At 39.7% G+C, this 11931-nt stretch overlaps 1 protein-coding gene across 1 annotated transcript in view; it reads right to left on the bottom strand.

Annotated features, from left to right (window-relative positions):
• ZNF248 (zinc finger protein 248) overlaps positions 1-11931 on the bottom strand; it is a 103448-nt gene that overhangs the window by 44871 nt on the left and 46646 nt on the right. The window lies entirely within an intron of this gene.

Below are 11931 nucleotides of genomic sequence, written 5' to 3'. Positions count from 1 at the left end.
TTTATAGGATAGTGTTACTCTTGCTTTCTTATCCTTTCTGATAATCGCTAGCTTCTATTTTAATGCTTTTATTTGGAGCAAATTCTTAGGTAAACTACCATCTTGCTATTTTTTTTAAATTGAAATACTTCTTTTTATGAGATGACTACAGATTGCAGTGCACTTTTAAGAAACGAAATATGCAAGTCCTGGGAACAGTTCACCCAGTTTTCACTAATGGTAACATTTTGCAAAACTGTTGTATAAATATCATATCCAGAAAAAATATATAATATCCAGGAGATTGACATTGATAAAATTTTGGGGCCTAAGAAAGATCTCTCCAGTTTTTCTTCTCTTCATTTGTTTGTATACATTTAGTACAGTACAACTTTGTCACTTGTGTAGGTTTTGTGTATCTGCCCCTATAGTCAAAATACTCTATAGTTCCATTATCATAAGGACCTCTACTGTTGGCCCTTTTATAACCACAGCCTCTTCATTCCTGTGTGCTCTGCCACTGTCAGTTCAAATGTTACATAGATTTGTATGTATGTCACTTTGGGATTAGTTTCTTTCCCTAGACATAACACCTTGAATATTCATCTAAGTTATTGTATCAATGGTTCATTCCTTTTAGTAGCCCAGTAGTGTTCCATTTTATTTATTTATTTATTTATTTATTTATTACAGTTTGTTTAATCATTTGTTGATAGATCTTGGGTTTTGCAGTTTGGGGCTATTACAAATAAGCTGCTATGAATGCACTGTTTTGTCTTCCCAATAAAATATAAATTCCTTCCCCAAAATAAATATAAATAATAAAAATCATCTAGTTTCTCTGCATCTTCACCATAATTTGTATTAGGACTATTTTTTTTTTTTTAACAGTTCTGATAGGGGTGGCTTAGCTTGTTGAGGGTCTCTCTTCAGCTCAGGTCATGATCCTGGGGTCCTGGAATTGAGCCCCTGCATCGGGTTTGCTTGTTCAGTGGGGAGCCTGCTTCTCCCTCTCCCTTTGCCTTTCTACCTGCTTCTTGTGTGTGTGCACATGCTCATTCTTGCTCTCTCTCCCCTGTCTGTGTCAAATAAATAAAATCTTGAAAAAACCTCTGATAAGTATGTAGTGATAGTTTGTTGTCATTTTATCTTTTTTTAATTATTTTTTAAAGATTTTTATTGTCAGAGAGCACATTAGGGGGAGTGTCAGGCTCCCCGCTGAACAGAAAGCCCAAGGCAGGACTCCATCCCAGAAACCTGGGATCATGACCTGAGCCGAAGGCAGATGGCTTAACCCACTGAGCCGCCCAGGTGTCCTGCTTGCATTCCCTAATGGTGTTTCAGATGTTTTTATTTGTTTATTTGCTGTCTTGTGTTGCTCTTTGTTGAAATACTTCTTCTTGACTTTTGCCCATTTTCTAACTGGGTTGTGGTTTTGCTGATGAGTTTTTTTTTTTTTTAGATTTTATTTATTTATTTGTCAGAGAGAGAGCGAGCGAGAGAGCGAGCACAGGCAGACAGAGTGGAAGGCAGAGTCAGAGGGAGAAGCAGGCTCCCTGCGGAGCAAGGAGCCCGATGTGGGACTCGATCCCAGGACGCTGGGATCATGACCTGAGCCGAAGGCAGCTGCTTAACCAACTGAGCCACCCAGGCGTCCCATGCTGATGAGTTTTTGAGGAGGTCCTTTGTACATTGTGGATTATAGTTCTTTGTCGGACACACGCATACCTCAGAGATATTGCAGGTTTAGTTCCAGATCATGACAATAAAGTGAATGTCACCGTTAAGCAAGTCAAATGCATTTATTGTTTCCCAGTATTCATCAAAGTTACGTTTATATCATACCATAGTCTACTAAAGTGCTCAGTAGCATTATATCTAAAGAAAAAAATAGTACACACCTTCATTTTAAAATATTTCATTCCCAAAATATGCTACCCACTGTGTCCTTCAGTTCTCAGGGAATCATACTCTTTTTGCTGGTTTGGGTCCTCAGTGTTGTTGGCTGTGGACTGGTCGGGGTGGTGGTTGCCAAAGGCTGGGTGGCCGTGGCTGACTCTAACGGCAACAAGGCACACTTTGCTGTATCAGCTGATGCTTCCTTTCACAAATAGTAGCATGTGGTGCTGCTTGATAGCATTTTACCCACAGAACTTCTTTCAAAACTGGAGTCTGTCCTTTCAAACTCACTGCTGCTTAATCAGCCACATTCTGTGATAGTCTAGGTCTGTTCTTGACATTTCAGCCATCTCCACAGCATCTTCAGAAGTAGATTCCCTTTCATTCATAAGAAGCAACTTCTTGTCTGTTCAGGTTTTATCATGAGATTATAGCAGTTCAGTCACATCCTCAGGCTCCACTTCGAATTCTGGTTCTTGTGCTGTTCCTACCACAGCTGCAGTTACTTCCTTCCCTGCGGTCTTGAACCCCTCAGAGTCCTCCCTGAGGCTTGGAATCCGTTTTTCTCTTCCAAACCCCTGTTACTGTGGATACATTGACCTCTTGGCATGAACCACATGGGAATCTGGAATAGGGAATCCTTTTCAGAAGGCTTTCAATTATTTTTCCCAGGTCTGTCAGGGAAATCACTTATGGCAGTTATAGCCTTTTATTTATTTTTTTTGAAGATTTTATTTATTTATTTGACAGATAGAGATCACAAGTAGGTAGAGAGGCAGGCAGAGAGACGAGGAGGAAGCAGGTTCCCTGATGAGCAGAGAGCCCGATGTGGGGCTTGATCCCAGGACCCTGGGATCATGACCCGAGCTGAAGGCAGAGGCTTTAACCCACTGAGCCACCCAGGTGCCCAGTTATAGCCTTTTAAAATGTATTTCTTTTTTTTTTTTTTTTTGAGAGACAGAAAGAGAGCGCAAGCAGGGGAAGGCACAGCGGGAGGGGGAGAAAGAGAATCTTCAGCAAGCTCATTCCCAGCTGAGAGCTGATGGGGAGCTTGAGATCACGATCTGAGTCAGAATCAAGAGTTGGGTGCTTAACCGACTGAGCCACCCAGACACCCCCAAAATGTATTTCTTAAAGAGTTAGACTTGAAAATCAACATTATTCCTTGATCCTTGGGCTGCAGAATGGATGTTGTGTTAGCGGACATGAAAACAAGATTAATCTCATTGTCCGTCTTCATCAGAGCTCTTGGGTGACTGGATGAATGAGCAGGAATCTTTTTATCTGGGTGATACATGTCAATAATTAATGGACTTAAAATATTCCATATACTGTGATGTCAACAGATGTGCTGTTATGCAGACTTCATTGTCCCATTGATAGGATACAGGCAGAGTAGATTGAGCAGATTTATTAAGGACCCCAAAATTTTTGGAATCATAGAAGAATATTGGTTTCAATTTAAAGTCATCAGCTGCATTAGCCCCTGCTGAGAGTCAGCCCATCTTTAAAAGCTTTGAAGCCAGGCATTGACTTCTCTCCAGCTATGAAAGTCCTAGATGGCATCACCTTCTTGTAGAAGGCTGCTTTGTCTACTTGAAAATCTGTTGGTCAGTGTAGCGCCTTCTTGAATGATCTCAGCTCCATCTCCTGGAGAGCTTGCTGCCGCTTCTCCATCAGCACCTGCCGCCTCACCTGGCACTTTGATACTTCGGAGATGGCTCCTTTTCTTAACTGTCATGAACCAACCTCTCTAAGCTTCTAAATTTTTTTTTTTTTTTTTTTTTTTTTTGCAGCTCACTGACCTTTCTCAACCTTCACAAAATTGAAGAGAGGTAGGACCTTGCTCTGGAGTAGTCTTTGGCTTAAGGGAATGTGGCTGGTTTGACCTTCTATCCAGATCACACAGACTTTCTCTGGATCAGCAATAGGGCTGTTTTGCTTGCTTAACATCTGTGTGTCCACTGAAGTAGTACTTCTGATTTTATTCCAGAACTTTCCTTTTGCATTCATGACTTGGCTGAGTGTCAGAGGAGGCCTAACTTTTGGCCTGTTTTGGTCTCTGATGTGCCCTTTTCACTCAATGAATCATTTCTAGCTTTTGATTTAATTTAAGAGACATGTTGACTTTTTGTTTAATACCTAGAGGACATTGTAGGGTACAAACTGGCCTAATTCCAGCATTGTTGTGTCTCAAGGAATAGAGAGGCTCTTGGAGAGAGAGAGATGGGGGAATGGCTGTTTGGTAGAACAGTCATCGCACAGTTATGGTGCCCCCAAATAATTAAAATGCTAACATCAGGATGACTGATTACATTGCCATAACAAAAATAATAACAGTGAAAAAGCTTGAAATGTTGTGAGACTTACCAAAGGGTGACAAAGAGACACGAAGTGAACAGATGCTTTGGGAAAAAATGGTGCCAACAGATTGGCTGGAACCCAGCATCACCACAAAAAATTTAATCTGTAACGAATGCATTATCTGTGAAGTGCAGTAAAACAAAGCACAATAAAAATATGCATGTATTTGAAAATCTTTCAAATTTGGCAGAAAACATAAATACACAGATTGAAGAAGAAAGGTAAACCACCAGAGGATAAATTAAAACAAGTCCATGCAGAAAACATAAATACACAGATTGAAGAAGAAAGGTAAACCACCAGAGGATAAATTAAAACAAGTCCATGCAGATAAATTAAAACAAGTCCATAATCAGCCTAAAAACTAATAACAGAAAAAAAAACATTGAAAGAAGTGCAAGGAAAATTATTAACTTTTAGGGAGCACCGAAACAAATGGCAAGAGATTTCTCATCTGAAACCTTGGAGGCCAGAAGTATATGGCATAAAATTGTCTAAACCATTAAATAATTGTCTACTGTGTATCTGTATTAAAAATAGCTTTTGGAAATAAAAGTAAAATATTTTCTCAGATAAAGGAATACAGTTTGTTGCTTGGTGACCTATCTTCAAACAGTGGCTAAAGGAGGTTTTTTTTTTTTTTTTTTTTTTTTCTCAAGAAAATGATAACAGAAGGAGTCTGGAAATTCAGAAGAAAAAGAAGGGAATGGGTAAAAATATTGGTAAGTATAAAACTATTTTCATAGGTTTCTTAAATTATTTCATACTGGAAGCAAAACTATAATACCACCTGACATGGTACTCCGTATATAGAGAGAGAAAATACTAAGGAAAATTATATTTTGAAGTAGGACCTGTAAAGAACATGGGTAGTAATTTTCCATATTTCATGGAGTGATAAAACATCAGTACTAGTGGACTGTGAGCAAACAGTAAGAAAATGGTTCCTCCCCCTCAAAAAATACACTGAATGTTAACTTTGCCCCGGTCATCCCTGAACAGAATCTGTACTGAGGTTTGTCCTTTAGTTTCATTCACATTCCACAGTCGCATTAGCCATTGTCCTCTCCAGTAGCACTTTATTACTGTCCCTCCTTAACTGTTCAACTCTGTCCCTCCCCTCTCCGTTTCCCGAGGTGACCTCTAAAATAAACTATCTGTGCCTAATTCTGTCTCTGCTTTGGTGCAAACCCAGTGTAGTTCTAGTGGTGCCCACAGTGTTCCCTTCAATGAGAACTTGACTTGGAATTTAAAGCTCCATCGCTTAGTAGTCACATTTTGCTGAAGGGCACCTCGCTGATAGTCTGAGGCTAGCCCTCGTCGTCCTGCACGGAGGAGGGTGAGGACGGGTACATTTGTCCTGTGTAGTTGTGGTGGCACGTGGAACAGGATGGGACAATGACAGGTTTATGAGTGACGGAGTTCCTGACTTTCTGCCGTAGAGGCCTCGAAGATACAGGTTCAAGTTAGCTGTCAACTCCGGGCACACAGTCAAGGATAGTAGACCTCCATAAAAGCATTCAGAAGACTCTTCTGTCCTGAGAAGTGAGGTTGTGTCCTGTTAAGCCCTGCCCAAGGTTTAACTTCAGGATAGCAGGAGACTGCAGCGGGGCAGGCGTTACAGACTTCTTGTGTGAAATTCAGGCATCTCCTAAAGAACGAGTGGAAAATTGGGATCTCGAATGGGGAAATTTGCAGCTGTTTACCCAAGACTCTTGAGCCCAGAGGTTCTGTTTAACTCTCCAGACTGCCAGAAGCAGCGGTTTCTGTTTAATGGAGAGAGTACCCTGCCACTTGCTGGAGACCGTGCAGATGCCTGCAAGGAGGCCAGAGCCTTTCAAGACCATACTTGGCCTTCTCGAAAACTCCCATCCCTCTCCTCATTTCCTTCCTTCATATTTAATGTAGCTGTTGATGGATTTAGTTCTGTACTTCCATTATTTATGTTTGGTCCCTCTTTTTCTGTTGACTGATCTCTTGCCCTTTTTCTGCTGAATTTGAATATGTTTTGAATCCCACTTTAATTGATCTGTTGGCATTTTAGCAATATCTCTTTGCCTTATATGTGTAGCCGCTGCTAGGGCAACTACTTCAGTATACATCTTCAACTTTTCACCTTCTAGTTGGAGGTAACCAGGTACCATTTCACATAAAATGTCAAAAACCTTGTAGCCATAAAAGTCCATTTCCCTCCTGCCTGGCATGTTCCTTTCATTATAGTTGTTACATGTGCATTATAAATCCAGATGAGGTCGTTTTTCGTTTCCAGTTGTTGTGGACTGAATGTATCCCGCCAGAATTCATTTGTTGAAACCCAGCCTCCCAGTAGGTTGGTGGTAGGAGTTGGGGTCCTTGGGAATGAATTAGTATTAGATGTGTTCTTGGGGTGGGACCCCCTACTTGCTCTACTTTTGATGGTCAGTGTTGCCACTCGCCATCTGTGGTGTCAGAATTCTGTCATCTTTGGCCTGCGAGCAGATCATAGCAGTGTCTCCTACCATTAGCCTTGGCCTACAGAGGACAGTCACTGCTAAGCTCGTTTGTTGTACCTGTGCTCCCCTAACTGGTATGCTCCCTCCCACTTTAGTGGCCTCTGGGCCCTACAGAGTTAGCATGGTCACTTTTCAGAGGACCAGCCCTGTGACCCTGCAATCCCATTCCTCTTTGTTAACTCCTGGAGCTTTGGTTTTAAAATTGTAGGATGACATCTGTTAGTAGGCTGTTCTTTCAGTGGATGTGTTCATAGGTTCATATGCAAGCTAAAATAGAAATAAAATAGTGCATTATAAATAGTGAGGGTATCTTTTCAGCGATTTGTTTAGGATATACTTCAATTGTATTTGTATATACTACAAATATTTTTTGTCTTTCTGCCTTAAATGCTTTTACTGTATATAGTGACATGGCTCATCTGATTATATCCTCAGTGTTTTCTCATGTGTAATGTCCTTTGAGGACTTCCTTGACAACCCACACCCCCATCAGTTCTCCAGCTTTCTTTCTTAGGTTTTCATAACAAGTATCTTACTACCTACCCTGCCTTCCCCAGCTAGAAGTAAACCTCGGTGAACACATGGAGTTTTCTTTTGTTCACTGCTATAAACCCCATGCCAAGAATAGTGCCTGGTACATAATAAGTGTTTAAGCATTGTTGAAGGTATGACCACATTTGAGTTCTTATTGCTCCTGGAGAATACTGCATTGCTTAAAGAGAACTGAAGTTTAAAAGAAAGAAAGAAAGAAAGAAAAAGAAAGAAAGAAAGAAAGAAAGAAAGAAAGAAAGAAAAAAAGGAAAGAAAGAAAGAAAAAACTTACTTAGAGAAACTTATAGAGTTTTTCTTACTTACTTACTGAGAGTAAGTTTCTTAGAGATACTTTGTAACCTTTTATTTATTAACAGGGGGGTAGGTATTATTCTTTTATTATTCTCCATTCTTTTCTGTTTTATAAAGTATTTTATTTTTAAAATGACCAGGCTTCCAGTACCTTGAAAAGGTTATCTGTAGCACAAAACCTTGCACCTCTCCTGGCCCTAGTGCTTCTCTGGGAATTGGACTCGTGACATTGAGGGCACATGTCCTGGAGGTTTCCAGAAATGGCAGTTCTTTAGTTTTATGGTATGAACATTTTGCCGCAAGAAGAGGTAGGGGGATGGTCTGAGATACTGGAATCACCACCCACCACCTCTGCTCTCAGTCTCTTCAGGGGAAGATTTGGTCAATATTAAAGCTCCCTTAAGGGGGATTCTGGGATGAAATGGATTGGCAGGCACCATGGGGAAAGTTGAGGCCAGTCTTGTCACAGACATGTGAGATGGGATGGTCACAGTCTTGCAAGGACTCCCCCCAGGGTATGACAAGAGTTTGAGGGGAAAGACAATTTCAAGCCAAGGGAATGATGAGATGAGATAGTGTGAGATGTTGCTCATGCTGTTGGAGCCTCTGAACGGTTATCTGTAATTAGGGAGTCCATATTCCATCAAAACGCTAATTAAGAGATATCCTTTACACAAATTTACTCATACAATAGAGCAATGCTAAAATGCAGGATTCATTTATGAGGATAAATGGGAAATCATGGCTACAATGAGAACAGTGAATCTTAACTATTCTATTTTTGTAGGTAAACTTAGTATTTTGGCAGCTAACAGAAGCCAGTCTTGGAAGTCTCCCTTTAAGTTAGCCTACCCACGACATCCAAGAATATATCAATTTTTATGGATTCTCTGAAAAAAAATTGAGAGAGTTAAACGGTTAAGTATTACTCAGAGGCTGTCTCTTATAATGTCAGTGTTCTTCTCTTAGCTTCTCCACATTAGTTAGATCTGTATTATTTTCCTCATTAGAATTTCTCAGTTTCCCTCATTTGGTCAAAATGTTTTTGACCATTGAAGCCTTTAGTCCCTTCAGTGCAGAATCACCATTTATTGTTGGCTGACCATACTGGTGGCGTGGCAACAGTTAAGCATCTGGGGATCAGACATGGATAAAGATTCTTTCTGTGCAGTGGTCAACGTAAGTGTTATTTCTAGGTATTACTCCAATGAATGGATGTATTAGCCTGCGGGGCCTTTACAACGTAAGCTGTTTTGTCCATTTGTTCCAAAGGTAGAAATAAATAGATCAAATATTTTGGTAATTTGTATCGGTGGTTTTATTCTTGTAGCATTTATTATTAAGTGTATAAATACAGGAGATGATCGTTTTCAATATGATTTTAAGACTGACATTGATTGGTACCTTTTTTAACATAAACTCGTTAGAGAACATGTAGACGTATTTCTGGTGACTTCACTTTTGGAAATGCAGTTCTTACCTTTCAGGCATACATTTTACATGACATTAGATATTTGATAATCCCAGTTTATGAGGGGAAAATTCAAGTTGTTCCTCAGGTCATTTAGTAACAATTTCATGAGAGTTTATAAGGATTTTAGAAGTATAGATCACATTATCATTATCATGAGGAATAGTCTCTTACCTGAAAATATCATGTATTGTCATGATTTTTCTGTATTTTATGTTGGGCAACTTTAAAAAGCTTGCTGGCCAGGGACAGTCTGCCTCTCTTAGAGATGGCCCAGGGCTGGTCCTGGGGTACATCTTTCAAATGCAAACCAACTAGTCCCAGCCCCAACCTCCTCCTCTTAACTCTCTCAGGGCAGCCCAGTACTTGGCTCTGACCTGTATCAACCAGACAACCCAAAATACCCCTTTGGCCCAGAGCTATAATGCGCCATGAGGGAGGGTCCCAAGCCATGTCTGAACTTCAGAGATAAAGCAAGATCTGGTCACCTGTTGAATTTCTTAAATAAAACCCTTACGGTAAAAAACTATCTGAACAATTTCCCTGTCATTGGAGTTTAGTCTTTTTAATTTCCAGCATACAGTTGTAGTTGAGCTGGGATTGCTTCTCTGTCATGGGGGTAGACTGTTGTATGTGGGTAAATCCTTTTTAGACATCAGATTAAACAGTGGTCATTGTAGTGTTATTAATGTGGCAAAACTTCTCAGGGCTTCACATGCTGCATAGCTTTTTGAGATAGAAGAGATTAGCCAGTATCTACAACAAGCTCGATTTATGGCTCTCTTTCTGTTTCAGCTATCTATTACTGCGTAACAAAAACACCCAAAACTTCCTGGCTTAAAATGATTGTTTCTTGTAGGCAGAGTGAGTGGATTCTCTGCTTCCCTTTGGCATTAGCTAAAAAGTCTTGTTTGGCCAGCTAAATTCAGCCAGTGATGGGTTAGGCCAGAAGATCTAAGGAAACTTTGCTCACGTGTCTGGAATTAAATGGGGCTTTCTCCTCATGGCTTGAGTTTCCTCCCAGCTTTGTAATTTCAGATTAGTTTAACTTTCTGCATGATGATTAGCTTCAAGAAGGAAAGTGGAAACTGCCATACTTCCTAAAGGTCTGGGACTTCTGCCATATGCTACTGAGTCAAAGCAAGTCACGAGGCCAGCGAAGATAGAAGGGGATGAGGAAAAAAAGAAAGAAAGAAAGAAAGAAAGAAAGAAAGAAAGAAAGAAAGAAAGCAATATAGCTTTTTAGAATGGAATAAGAGAAGGAATTGATGATATTGTCTTTCTTTGACCACCATACTAACCGAAGATGGGCTATACTTCTAAATCAGCACAGGAATGTAAGAAGTGATAGAAGACTTGGGAGATGGATTCAGGGATTGGTTGGCTTTCAAAAAAAGGAATGTTGAAGGACTGACTGGCTGGCTTTAAGTTGTAAAAGTTTGGTCACTGAAGTGAGGATGTAGCTGACTTTCTGACTGTACAGAACATAGTCATAGTGAATGCTACTGCCGATTGCCCTTCAGAATTGTGGAGCTTTTGGGCTGGCTGGCCCTCGTAAGCACGTGTGCTGATGAAAAAAAACCATCAGTTGATCTGGTGATCCGTTGTCCCTGATCCACTGACTCTTGTGTTTACTAATTCATGGATTAAAACTGTGGCCAAGAGGCAGGCAGTCTCTCTCCACCCTTCTAGATTTTGAAGGCCAGGAATATTTTATTCTCATCAGAGTATCTTTAAAGTCTTTTCATTAGTACAGATTTTATTTTTTTTAATTATTTTTATTAACATAATGTATTATTTGCCCCAGGGGTACAGGTCAATAAAGACTTTATTCTTAATGACAGGTTTGACAGAGTTATTAGATTTTCCTCAAAAAGCAGTGATTTTTTAATTAACATATAATGTATTATTTGTTTCAGGGCAAAAAGCAGTACTTCTTCATTTTTGATTGAAAAGCCAGGGGAAATTAGGAAACATATTTGCTCTCACAGCAGGTTGAAATAAAGAACTTCTCCAAAGGCATAGCTATAAGCAAGATGGCATGCTCATGTCAGTATTGGGTAGAGTATTGGTAACAGTATTTACTCTACTCTCTTTGAGTATTCAGAAGTTACATAGACGACAAAGCAATTACTGAGTATCACAAGCAGGTGTTCATTAGTGGTCAACAGCAGACAAATCAAGCCATGTTTATAAGTTGAGCTTCAAGAAAGTCCTCATTTGGAAAGGGCAGAAAAGTGGCAGGATTCAGATCAGAGTGGCATTTAGCAATCAGGAAGTTTAGGCAATAAAATAATTCTGCTAGTACTCTAGTAATACTCGTAATGTATGTTACCAGTAATGGAGCTGGTGGAGTTGGGTACTATAAGGTTTTTGTTACTAGATTATGCTAGTTAAGTATGACCAAGATGCTCATGGGATAGTGAGAAAATTATAAAATGATATAGGGAACACTGGCCGTTGACTTGGAAGAAAATAAGGGAGTGTTTTTTAAGTAAGGACCAATTAACAATTTGATTTAATTTAGACAATGTTTATTTTATACATGTACTGCTACATTCCATCAGAAAATGTTTCAATTTTATAAGAGTTCAACAAATAAAACACACTTATTTGAAAAAATTCAAATACTTAGGCGTTTAAAATATAAATACAACATACAAAATAAATACACTGCACAAAACCACCCAGCCACAAATTGCTGTCTGCATCATTTCTGAAATATAACATACAGAAAAGTACATCATATACATTGATTGTGGTGTTTTCAGCTCTAAGTAATAGAAAAACTTAATTTTGTAAAGTGCCAGACAGTAGCTGGGTAGGCTCTGTGAGCCATATGGTCTCTGTCAGAACTACTCAACTCTCTTGTAGTGCTGAAGG

Source organism: Mustela putorius, unplaced genomic scaffold (assembly GCF_011764305.1).
Source record: "Mustela putorius furo isolate JIRA1106 unplaced genomic scaffold, ASM1176430v1.1 tig00537291_pilon_pilon_pilon, whole genome shotgun sequence".
NCBI classification, from domain to species: domain Eukaryota; kingdom Metazoa; phylum Chordata; class Mammalia; order Carnivora; family Mustelidae; genus Mustela; species Mustela putorius.
The sequence above is the reverse complement of the archived record's forward strand: the minus strand, read 5'-3'. Positions and strand labels throughout refer to the sequence as shown.